Raw genomic sequence first — 11,287 nt, forward strand, 5'->3', positions numbered from 1 at the left:
CAGAAATCCTACTGTCATTATTATTATTGAAGACAAAGATGTGTTGTGGTTGTTGTTCCTTATTTTTGTTGCCGTCGATCATGTCCCATCTTGTTCATCAAATTTTCCTATTTTAGATTCAAATTTAATTGCACATCTAATGTCATTGTCTTAGTAAATTCAGGTTCATGTGTTGTAGACTTCCATATAAAAGAAAGTTCAATCTTTAGCAACAAAGATGTCATAAAGAAACATGAAGTTGATGTTAATTATGGTAAAGCTTGGAGAGTCCGTGAGCTTACATTAAACTTAGTGTGTGGGTGTCCAAAGTCATCATATGCTTTACTATGTTGATTGAAAATAATCCATGTAGGTTTTACAATTACAGTGTCATTAAATCATAGTTATACAATTTATAATTTATTTGTTGACATATGGTTACTTTTTTATTTAACTTTTGATAGGTACATATATAGTACAAGTAAATAATGATGTCATATTCAAATATTATTTTATGGCTCTTGCTACTTCAATTCATGCATGAGAGTGTTTTTTGTTTGAAAAATTTATGTATTTTACGTGGCAAGTACTTATAAAATTTATTTTCTTATGTTCATTATATATATATATATAAATATATACACTTGAAATTTTATTTACTTATATATTTGCAATAATACTTACGTTTACTTTTATGTAATTTTAAGTAATAACGGTTGTTTAAATGTAAATTATTTTATCAATCTTCTTTTTTCATGCCCTTTTATTTAAGTGAGAATTTGCTAATGTTTGTCTCAATGTTTCTTATTAAATTCAAATTAACTTATTCTAAAAACATAGTCGTGTGTATATATATATAATTAGTTTAGTATCATTAATTTATACAATGGTGGAAAGGAATTAAATTAAAAAATTGTTGCATTAATTGTGTTTAGAAAGACTTTTAAACCAAAACATGTTCATTTGACTAAACAATATTAATTAAATTATAATTTCTATCAATATTGGCTTTGACATCTATAATTGGATGTTCATCTTATTGAAGAAATAACGTACCAACTAACATGATTTTGGAAGTGCTACATGTGTATGGTATTTTATACAATACCAAAATACTCACATTTGCGAACTGTAATTATTTCGATATATATATTCTTATCAAAAGTCTTTCTAATCTAATTAACTTGTGATATGCAATTATGAGTTTGTAATTAATTTCGACGTGTTAATAACTTATCCAACCCCTATTATAACTCTTCTTAATATCTCATGATTTAACAATTTTGTTAACAACTTTATTTTTTTTTAATTTCAAAATAACCATATTATTATTTTTTTTTTAATTTCAAAATAACCATATTATTATTTTTTTTTAGCTAAATCTCAACTGTTGTTTTTATTTCAAATAACAATAATGAATCTTTCAACCCTTAATAATTTAGAAATTAAAATTAGTTTTTGTATTAGATCTTAATTTATTTTTTTAATTTGGAAGTTCAATTATTTTTCGTATTTGATCTTAATTTATTTTTTTAATTTGAACTTTTAACTCATAGACAATCTCTTCATTGATTGTTTTTCCTCATTCTCATATGTATCATCTTTAGTTTCTTGTTCCTCGTAACTATAATCCTTCATTTGAAAGAATTACTTTTTTTTAAAGGGAATACCTCTTCTTCATTACTTAAAGTTTCGTTTGTTTCATATTGTTTAGTCCTTTTTTCAGTCACCTATGTAGCTCTCAATCAATCATTGTGTCTAGCATTCGTCATGGGCTTCTTCTCTTTCGTCTCTTTTAATTATATGAAAAAATGGTTTTAAACTGATTTACTGTTCTGTTTATTTTTTCAACAAAATATGTTAAATATTGTGTTTTTAGATATAATCTCTCAAATTCCATCTACATTTTATTAATTAAATAGTATAAAAAATTTTAAAAATCAGCTAAAATCAAATATGGAAGATGCAACTTTTGTATATTTGTTCTTTTGAGTGAAGGTTTTTGTTCTTTAACTCAAGTGTTTGAGATTGCAAGTTGTAGACTTGAAGATCAAAGATGGAAGATGGAAGATAAAAATAGTATTTGTTTGTTTCAAATGTTTATATTATTCTTCTTGAAAATGCATGATGAAGTTGAAGATGGAACTGAAACTTCAAATGGAACGGTAACTTGCAAAAGGGAGGGTGGAATTAGGGTTTACCCGCTTCAAGGGTTTGTCTACTTGAAGAAGATGTGATTGAAAAAAATGAAAAATGGAGACGAAGGAAGATGGAGAATCGAAAAACAAAAATGAAAATGAAAATCATTGCAACGAGTCTGGAAAATAAAGATGAATGGTTATGATTTTATGATTGGACAAGTATGTTGTTGTAATTATGTTTCAACATTTATTAGAGTGTAATTATGTTTATTTTAGCTTAAGAAAGTAGCTTGCACTCTACGTATACAAGGGTATTTTGGATTTTTTCAAGTTCTTATTTATTGTATTTCTTTTTTTACGTTTTGTCATTTTTTAAAGAAAAAAAATGATTCCATTTTTTAAAAAATGGTATCTTTAAAATTGGTATTCTTCTAATCGACCTTTTAATTTAGCCTCGAAGCTAAATATGACCAAATCTATGTGGTAGAGCCCATGGGTCTAGTCCATGGACCAACCAGACCCAAGCTCATAAAGCTCATAAGAGAACTCTATAAATAGAAGAGTTCTACTCATTTGTGGGGTTTGGAAGCTTTTTACTCTAGAAGGTCTAGAGAGAATCCTCCCAACAGCCAAAAGACTCCCTAACTTCTGAAGTCGAGGGACCTCGAAGATTGATGGAAGTTCCTTTGAAGATACAAGCTTCTTTCAAGATTCAAACTTCAAGAACATCACATATTCCGCTTCCTCAAATTAAGCGTAATCATCCAACCGAGAGAAAATCAGAGGATCAAATACTAGAGATCGAATCACATCGCCTCAAATCAACATAAATACATGAACTAAAGTTCAACTCCACGAATTAAATTTCTCCAGAAATCTCATTTGAATGCAATAGCAAAATTCATCAAACTTTCTATAACCCATATCAAAATTTTGTTATATTTATACATAGTTTTATTTTGTGTGCTATTCATTACAATTTTCCTAATCTTTTTTATCTATTAAAAAAAATCAAATATTTCCAAATCTTAACTAATTCTTTTTATCTTTTCAAAGAAATCATGGATCTCAATGTTGGGCTTATTTCACTTGAAGCCCAGCTCATTAGCACATTAAGTTAATTTTCATTATGAAATTAACTAATGTGCAAAAAGGAAAAAAACGTGTGTGACGGTAATAGAGTGGAAAGAAAGAAAAAGTAAATCTTTGTGGTTCGTATTTCAGCCTTTTTTAGGGATTGTCAAGCTGAAATTTTGACAGTGTTTTCTTGGCACGAGATTCTTCATTCTGGATGGTGGAGATTTTGTTTGGAGCTATCTACAGTCAGATTCTAGTTGATAGTTGGCTACCACAAATTGTGAGATCTTTCTTTTTTTCTTTCATTGTTATTGTTGTTTGTTGTCGGGATTGTTATTCTCGAGATATTTGCCTCTAGTTGTGACTAGGAAGAACTTTGTTGTACCCATTAAAGATTATAGTGGAGATTTTGACTTCGGTTCGTGGTTTTTTACTCCTCACATTGAGGGAGTTTTTCCACGTTAAATTTGTTGTGTCCATATATTTTGATTATTATTATTATTATTGTTGAGTAGTATTCTATATATCAAGTTCACACAAGAGTGAGATAATTGATCCAAGTCAAAGGTGTTTATCTCAACAAAGTGGTATCAGAGCATTGGTTAATTAATTAGGATTTAGTTGGAATTGCCTTGTGTTGAATATGGATACTAGTTCAGCTAAGATGATTACTCTTAATTGGTCAAATTATCAAGTATGGAAAAGAAAATTAGAAGACATATTGTATGTAAATGACTGCTTCCTGTTTTTTCTGATGAGAAGTCTGACGACAAAACTGATAGAGAATTGGAATTATGTCATTGGAAAGTGTGTGGGTTTATGAGGCTATGAGCAGAAGATAACTTTCTAAACCATATTTGTGAAGAAACTCAGGCACGAACTATGTGGAATAAGCTTGAATCTCTATGTGCCCCTAAAACTGGTAAAAATAAAATATTTCTGATTAAACAGATGATGGAGTTAAAGTATCAAGATAGAGCGCCTATGTTAGATCACTTGAATACATTTCAAGTTATTTTGAATCAGTTATCTAGAATGAATATCAAGTTTGAGGATGAGATACATGGGTTATGGGTGCTTGGTACATTGTCGAACTCGTGGGAAATATTTTGAACTTCCTTATCGAACTCAGCTCCAAATGGTGTACTAAGTATGGACCTAGTAAAAAGTAGCGTGTTGAATGAGGAGATGAGAAGAAAGTCTCAAAGTTCTTCTTCACAGTCAGATGTTCTGGTTACTAAAAAGAGGGGGAGGAGTAAAAGTAAAGGTCTGAGAGGTAATAACAGAAGCATAAGTAGGAGTGACCGGTTTGCAAATGTTGAGTGTCACTATTGCTATGAAAAAGGGCATATGAAGAAGTATTGTCGAAAATTGAAAAGAGATAGTAAAAATCATAAGGGGAAGGAAATGAAGAATGACGATGATAGTGATGCTGATACAATCACTGTAGCCAATGAAGATTTTTTCATATTGTCTGATGGTGATGTTGTAAATCTTGCCACACAACAAAGCAGTTGGGTGATTGATAATGGTGCATCAATTCATGGTACTTCGAAGAGAGAATTTTTTGCATCCTATTCTCCTAGTGATTTTGGCAGCGTTAGGATGGGTAATGACGGATCAGGAAATGCAGTTGTCATCGAAGATGTATACTTGAAGAACAGAAATGGTTCTAGGTTGATTTTGAAAAATGTGAAACATATTCCTGATATTCGCATGAACTTGATTTCTACAGGTAAGCTTGATGACGAAGGTTTCTGCAATACCTTCGACAATGGCATATGGAAGCTTACTAAAGGTTCAATAGTTATAGCAAAGGGTCAAAATTTTTCTTCACTTTACTACATGGATGCAAAAATCATGGATTCCTATATAAATACAGTGAATGATGAAGCAAATGTTGAGCTTTGGCATAAGAGACTTAGTCATATAAGTGAGAAAGGTTTAAAGATTTTAACCAAGAAAAGTTATCTTCCTGATTTAAAGAGTACACCTCTAAAACGGTGTCCTCGTTGTTTGGCAGGAAGGCAGATGAGAGTTACCTTTAAATCATCAGCATTCAAGGAAGCCAAATGTACTAGAGTTGGTACATTCTGATGTGTGTGGTCCCGTGAAAACAAAGTCGCTTGGGAATGCTTTGTATTTTGTGACATTTACTAATGATCATTCAAGGAAAATATGGATTTACACCTTGAAGACTAAAGATCAAGTGTTGCAAGCGTTTAAATAGTTTCATGCCTTTGTTGAGAGAGAAACTGGTGAAAAGCTCAAGTGTGTTAGAACTGATAATGGAGGTGAGTATTGTGGACCTTTTGATGATATTGTAGAAATCATGGCATTCAACATCAAAAGACACCTCCTAAGACCCTACAGTTAAATGAGATAGCTGAAAGATTGAACAAAACATTGGTTGAGAGAGTGAGACGATGCTTATTATCTGAATCACAGTTGCCACAGTCATTCTAGGGTGAAGCTTTAAATACAGTTGTACATGTTTTGAATCTCACATCATGTGTTCCATTGGGATCATAAATTCCAAACAAAATATGGTCAGATAAGGATATATCTTACAGTCACCTACGTGTCTTTGGTTCTAAAGCTTTTGTTCATGTACCTAAAGATGAGAGATCAAAGTTTGATGCAAAAACTAAAGCATGTGTGTTTCTTGGTTATGGCCAAGATGAGTTTGGTTATAGATTATATGATCCAGTTAACAAAAAAACTTATAAGAAGTCGAGATGTTGTATTTGTTGAAGACCAAACAATAGCATACATTGAGAAAATAGATGAACCAGAGTCTAAACATAGTGATATTCTGATTGATTTGAGTTCAACCTCTTTGACATAGTCTTTTACACAGATAGAAGATGAGGTTCAAAATGAACAGTTTTTTTATACAGATGAGAGTTCTGAGCAGGTTGGGATAGAGGATGGTGTTCAAGAATAGTTAGTTGAAACAGTTGTTCCTACAGATGTTTCACTCAGGAGATCTGTTAGAGATCGACGTCCGTCAACAAGATATTCACCTAATGAATATTTGTTATTGACTGATGGGGGAGAACCTGAGAGTTATGAAGAGGCTATAGAGGATGAGCACAAAAATGAGTGGAACGATGCAATGAAAGATGAGATGGAGTCTTTACATGCAAACCACACTTTTGAGTTTGTTAAGTTGCCCAAAGGAAAAACTGAACTGAAAAATAAGTGGGTTTACAAAATTAAACATGAAGAACATACCTCAAAGCCACATTACAAAGCAAGATTGGTTGTCAAAGAGTTCAGTCAGAAGAAAGGTATCGACTTAGATGAAATTTTTGCTCCAGTTGTCAAGATGTCCTCCATACGTGTTGTTTTAGGTTTGGCAACCAGTCTTGACTTAGAGGTTGAGCAGATGGATGTTAAGACTGCATTTCTTCATGGGGATTTAGACAAGAAATCTATATGGAACAACCAGAGGGTTTTGATCAGAAAGGAAAAGAGCATCCCGTGTGTAAGTTGAAGAAAAGTCTCTATAGGTTGAAACAGGCACCGAGACAGTGGTAAAGAAGTTTGAATCAGTTATGGGGAAGCAAGGCTACAGAAAAACTACTTCTGATCATTGTATTTTTGTCCAAAAATTTTATAATGATGATTTTGTTATATTATTACTCTATGTTGATGATATTTTGATTGTTGGCAGGAATGTTTCGAGAATCAATAACTTGAAGAAACAGTTGAGCAAATCCCTTGCCATGAAGGATTTGGGGTCAGCAAAGAAAGTTATTGGAATTCAAATAGTTCGAGACAGAGCATCCAAGAAGTTATACATGTCACAGGAAAAATACATAGAGAAAGTACTTGAACGTTTCAAGATGAGTCAAGTAAAATAAGTTAGTTCTTCTTTACCCAGTCACTTCAAAATGATCAGTAAACAGAGCCCTTCTACAGATAAAGATGAGGATATGAGTAAGGTCTCGTATGCTTCAGCAGTTGGAAGCCTAATGTATGTCATGGTATGTACTAGACCTGATATTGCTCATGTTGTTGGTGTTGTTAATCATTTTAGGTCTAATCCAAGAAAACAACATTGGGAGGCAGTCAAGTGCATAATGAGATATTCGAGAGGTACTTCCAGTTTGAGGCTTACTTTTGGGGATGGAAAGTCAATACTTGTTGGGTATATTGATTCAGATATGGCAGGGGACTTAGACAGTAGAAAGTCTACTTCCGGTTACTTGATGACATTTGCAGGTGGTTCAGTGTCCTGGCAGTCAAAATTGCAGAAATGTATTGCCCTTTCTACAACTGAAGCAGAGTATATTGCAGCAGCAGAAGCATGTAAAGAGATGTTGTGGTTGAAGCACTTTGTACAAGAGCTTGGCTTCAAGCAACAACGATATGTGATATACTATGACAATCAGAGTGCTATTCACTTTGGTCAGAATGCTTCATTTCATTCCAGAACAAAGGATATTGATGTGAGATATCACTGGCTTAGAGATGCTTTAAATGATGAATTGTTTGAGCTTGAGAAGATACACATTGATCATAATGGATCTGATATGTTGACAAAGAACCAACCAAGACCAAAGCTTGAGTTATATCGCTCCACAGTGGGAATGACAACTTCATCCTCAAAGTGAAATAGGGGGCGATTTGTTGGGCTTATTTCACTTGAAGCCTAGTCCATTAGCACATTAGGTTAATTTTGAAATTTTTTATTGTGCAAAAAGGAAGAAAAAAAATGTGTGTGACGGCAATATAGTGGAAAGAAAGAAAAAGTAAATCTTTGTGTTGTTCGTATTTCAGCCTTTATTGGGATCGATTCGTGGTCCGATCAAGTTGAAATTTTGACAGTGTTTTCTTGACACGAGATTCTTCATTCTGGACGGTGGAGATTTTGTTTGGAGCTATCTACAGTAAGATTCTAGTTGATAGTTGGCTACCACAAATTGTGAGATCTTTCTTTTTTCTTTCATTGTTATTGTTGTTTGTTGTCGGGATTGTTATTCTCGAGATACTTGCCTCTAGTTGTGACTAGGGAAAACTTTGTTGTACCCATTAAAGATTATAGTGGAGATTTTGACTTCGGTCCGTGGTTTTTTACTCCTCACGTTGAGGGGGTTTTTCCACGTTAAATCCGTTGTGTCCATATACTTTGATTATTATTAGTATTATTATTATTATTGCTAAGTAGTATTCTATCATATTCACGCAAGAGTGGGATAATTGATCTAAGTCAAAGGTGTTTATCCCAACACTCAATTCATCTTGAGCAAAATTGTACAAAAAAACCCTAAAAAAGTGATAATTTTGAACTTTATCGATATAGTTTTATTTGGTATGAACCGAAATCAATCAAATCTTTTACTCAACTCTTGTCAATTTTTCTAATATCATCATGCCAAATTTTATATAAAATTGTTAGTTGTAAATAAGATTTTTATGGTAATATTGTCAACTTACTTAAAACACATAAATTAGAATAAAAGATTTGAGAAATGTAAAAAAAAAAAAAAAAGATAGATATGGAGAAAATTGGTTAAGATTCTATATAAGATTAAGAAAGGTTATAGATGAAAAATGAGTTATATTCAATTTGAAAATTGGGTATTAATCAATATTTTTAAATTTTATGGGTAAAAAACTTAAAACATTAGTTAAGATTTTGGAAAATTTGAAAATTGTTAATCTCGCTAGTTTCGTTTTAATATCTTCTAACCCAAAACAATGAGTAAGTTAAAATCTTTTAATATTTTATGAAAATGTGGATGGTGAATGTTGCTGGATGGACCAAGAAAAAATGTTTAAACAATTTTTAAAGAATGGTGCTAGTTTTACAAAAACAACACACTAAAACCCTAAACCATTAAATCATATAAGAAAATAATTTTAATAATCAGTATACTATATGAAAAGTGAAATATATATATGACATGTTATGGGGATATTTTTATATATAGAAAAATATTAAACTGTTGACAAAAAAAATTATTTAAATCATTGAAATCTGTTTATATATATATATATATTAAGAAAATATTTTCAACCATTCTGTAATTTAAAATATTTGTCCACTAAAAATAAGTTCTATAAATATTATATCTTAGTAATGGATGAAAGATGAAAAGAATCACAATAAATAATTGTCTAATTATAAATAATCATTAATAGTTATATGTTTATGAATTATAATCATATCAAATTAAAACTCAATCTCCATAATTGTTTAATGGTTGATTTTAATACTTTTTTATTTCTATTATTTATTGAGATTGAGTCTTAATTTGATCTTTATACTTTAAAAATTATTCATTTCAACTTTAGCATCAATCTTAGCATATCTTAGTCGTTGAATGTTATATTATAAGGTAAAGTTTATCACAAAAACTACTAAAAATGAAATGAAAATATAGATTAAGATTCTCTAGGGCTTCGTTTCTATTTAGAAATAATGGAAAGAGTTATATTTTAAAAAAAGAATGGAGTGATTAAGCTACAACATCAATAAATATTTTACCAAATTGAGTATGTGAACTTAGGGTGAAAGAGACATAGCAACCTGAATTTTTTTTCTTTTGTTGAGATTGAGATGAAGTAGGAAGCCAACTCATGACACAAGGCTACACTTTCAACGTTAAGATATGACATGTTTTATAAATGGTTGACAAGAAGAATAGCAAAATATGATCTTTATTTTGAATAAACAATTTTTTTAAAAAATAATATGAATTTTGAAACATATGTCAAAAATAGGATAAATATAAAACTATGAACAAAAATATGTGTTTTTGGATGAAATCGTCGACCTACATTTTCCATTTATTTCCTTATTATATATACTGTTTTAACCCTTCTACATATATATATATATATTACGTTGGACCCATACTTTAATTCTCTTTTCATTATTTATTATTTTTATATATTATGTGTGGATCCCACACATTCATAGTTCTCATTATCTAATATATATATATATATATTATTTATTCAAATTCTAAAAATATCTTTCTTTATTAAATTGATTTTTTCTTCTATTTATATATATATATATATATATTAAATATCTAAATCTTCAATTTTTTTATTAAAATCATTTTTATTAATTTAGTTTAACTATTTCTTAATCAAAATTATATATATCTTTCTTTTTTTCAATTTTCAATTAAATATATATATATATTAACAAAATATGTTATTAAAAAATATATTAGAAAATTAAAATAATAGTAATAGTAATTGAGATAAGTTGAACCTTGCCCTAATAATAATAATAATTTGCAATTAGAAATTATTAGTTAAATTTTTTAAATTTAACTGGCAGTGGAAACATAATTTTGATTGATGAGCTTTAAATTAATTTTTGTTTTTTTTTTTACCATAAACATTAAATTTTTTTATTCAATTACCCACTTGATCAACATACATTGGTGACTTCAATTGTTACTATTATTATTATTTTGGACTAAGTTTCCAACTTCTCTCAATTATTATTATTACTATTTTAATTTGTTTAATATATTTTTCAATAACATATTTTGTTAATATATATGTTTTTTAAAAAAATGAAAATGAAAATATATATATATATATATATAAAAGAAAAGAAAAAGAACGATAAGTTAATTTAATAAAGAAATAATTTTTAGAAATTGAATATTTAATATATATATATATATAGTGTGTGTGTGGAACCGATGCATAATGTATATAAATAATAAAAAAAATAAAGTGTGAGATTATAATATATATATATAAAAAATAAGGGAAAAATGGAAAGTGTGAGACTCGAAGTCCACCTAAAAACACCTATTTTTGTCGATAGTTTTGCATCTACCCTATTATTTTATTCAAAACTTACATTACTTTTTAAAAAAAAGTTTTTGAATAAATGACAAAATTTTATTTAAATTAAATCAAATAGTAAAATAAAAAATATTTTAAAAAAATGGTTGGAAGAATGTGTTATTAAAAAAACAATTGAATCCTAAATACAATTATTAAAAAAACCACAAATAACCTATAACTAAAATCAAACTCTATCCACGTAAACAAAACACGTATCAAAATTCTAATTTTCCCTCAAAACCAAATTCTTCCATCACCGT

This window comes from Cucumis sativus, chromosome 1 (assembly GCF_000004075.3).
Source record: "Cucumis sativus cultivar 9930 chromosome 1, Cucumber_9930_V3, whole genome shotgun sequence".
NCBI lineage: Eukaryota > Viridiplantae > Streptophyta > Magnoliopsida > Cucurbitales > Cucurbitaceae > Cucumis > Cucumis sativus.